At 41.4% G+C, this 2,476-nt stretch overlaps 1 pseudogene; it reads left to right on the top strand.

Annotated features, from left to right (window-relative positions):
• The first annotated feature begins 555 nt into the window (after positions 1-555).
• LOC124974625 (SERTA domain-containing protein 3-like) lies at positions 556-1,154 on the top strand (annotated as a pseudogene).
• The last annotated feature ends 1,322 nt before the right edge of the window (positions 1,155-2,476 follow it).

Genomic DNA, 2,476 nt, shown 5'->3' with positions numbered 1-2,476 from the left:
ATGCTTGAAGAGAGCTGGAGGAAGACACTCTACACAGAAATACCAAGAACAGAGCACAACTCTAGTTAGAGAATATGCAAAATAAAAGACACAGTAGCATTTTTGTAGTATTAAAAACTAACTTTAAAAAGCAAAAAAAATCCCTATATTCAGTATAACTATCTTTCAAAATGAAGGTGAAATAATATTCCCTAAAACATAATATCTATTCCTGAAGAGCTGAACTAAATGGGATGTTAAGGGAATTTCTTTAGTCAGAAGGATAAACTATCGGATATAAACTTAGATCTACATAAAGAACTGAATAGGTTCACACAAATTTTAAAGTACCTATTTCCTCATTTTAATTTGCTCATAAGATGATTAATCTTTAGTAAAAACTAAGTAAAACTAAAGTTTTTACATTTTACATAAAATAATATAATAATATTGAAGGTGTATGATTAGAAACTAAAACTTTATATTGTTAGCTTGGGACATCACATAAAAATTTAGAGGGCAACACAGTAGGCTTTCCAGGAGGTGGTCGCTGCAAACCTGGCAGCCGAGGGCATCATGGTGGGAGGTCTGAAGAGGAAATACTCAGATTTGGAAGAGGAGGAAGAGGACAAGAAGTGGGACTGGAGTCCAGCAAGCCTGCGGAGCTGCCAGCAAACTCTGCTCCACATCTCCCTCAACAAAGTCCAGTGCATCCTGGGCCCCCAGGCACCCAGTCTCCACAGGCATGTCCTCATGCACAACACCCTACAATAACTCCAGGCTGCCATTCACCTGCCTCCAGCACCTGCCCTGCCCCCCTGAGTCCCTCTTCCTGGGCGAAGAAGATTTCTTCCTGTCCACCACCATTGGCTCTATCCTCAGGGAGCTCGAGACATCCATGGATGAGATGGAAGGTCCTCAGAATCCAGTGGCTCCCCGGGGCCTCCAGAATGAAGTGCTACGGCAACCTGACCCAGTCTTCTTAGAAGCTCTGAGCTCCCGGTACCTAGGGGACTCTGGCCTAGGTGACTTCTTTCTGGACATTGACACATCTGCAGTGGAAAAGGAGCCTGTGCTGCCCCCCTCCAGAACCTCCTCTCAACCTCTTCTGTGCCCCAGGGTTCTGGAAATGGAATGAACTAGATCATATCATGGAAATCATTCTGGGGTCCTAAAACTATGGTGGAGGCAGAACCCTTCCTCACAGTGGCCTCAGTGGGCTGGATCCCTGGATTCGACCCATGTGTGTGTTGATGGGGGCTCCAGAGAGTGACTGAGATCCTTTCCTTCCATGTCAGTGTTCCACAAACTTGCATGTGTGTGTCTGGTTACCCCAGGCTTCTGTGAAGGTAGGTCTTCCTTAATTTATCTGTTCCAAATGCCTTAACCAGACTCTTGTTTCTGGAAGTCTGACCTCTGGCTCATACGTTTCTTCTGCCTTTCCCTCCAGTTCCCGCTCCCCTTGTGACCACTGGGGCCTCAGGGAAGATACAGTAGGGTCTGGCGACAGTGGGTGTGCCAGTGCTGGCTGCCGGTGGCTCTAGAAACCCAGGATCTGTCCCTTGAGGGAGCGGGAGGGGCTGGTCTCCTTCCCCCAGGCTGAACCCCACTTCCTTGGCAGGACCCCAGCCCAGCTCCAGCAGCCTCCTGATTCAGAACCAGGCCGGACCACATGCAATAGGGTGGAAACCAAACTGCTCTGTGCTGTGGGATTTAAAAGAAAGCCAGGGTTTGTGGTGGCTTTTTGTTTTTTTTGATTATTTGTAATTTTTTCTTTTAAATAAAAGTATTTTGAAAGGAAAAAAAATTTAGAGGAGGAAAAATTAAATCATTGACAATGTTTCATTAATTAAAAATCAGGCAGAAAAGGAGAAAAACTAGAATATATAAAAACAAAACAAAAACCTAGCAAAGTAATAGATTTAAATATAATTCTATTAATATTTTTCTTAAGTATAAATGCTGTAAACATCCATCAAATGACAGATTTTTATGCTTAATAAAAATGCAAAAACAAATAATATGTAATTATTAGAAATTTTATTTAAATATTTGCACATAATTGTTAATGTCTTTTAAAATGCACCATGTAAAAAGTACATAATGTTAATGCTAATCAAAGCTGGAGGGACTAGACTTCAGAACAGGGAATATAGCAGGAATAAAAAGAAATATATGTCGTGATAAATGGACACATTCCCCAAAATACCTAATAATTGCAAATGTGTGTCACATAACAGGTTCAAAACATGTGAATGCAAAACATAATAAAAATGGAAAGTTCAGTAGACCTATCCATAATTAAATTTGGGGATTTTAACACTGTTAGTCACTTTTCCATTACTATACCAAATACCTGTGTTGACCAACTTAAAAGGAGAAAGCACTTTTACTTTGCCTCACAATTTTGAAAATTTCAGTCTGTGGCTGGTTGGTCCATTGATTTTGGTCTTGCATTAAGGCAGAACATCACGGTGGGAGCAAATAGGGGAGAAAA

Source organism: Sciurus carolinensis, unplaced genomic scaffold (genome assembly GCF_902686445.1).
Source record: "Sciurus carolinensis unplaced genomic scaffold, mSciCar1.2, whole genome shotgun sequence".
Classification (NCBI taxonomy): Eukaryota; Metazoa; Chordata; class Mammalia; order Rodentia; family Sciuridae; genus Sciurus; species Sciurus carolinensis.
Note: the sequence above shows the minus strand (reverse complement) of the source record. Positions and strands in the feature narration are given on the sequence as shown.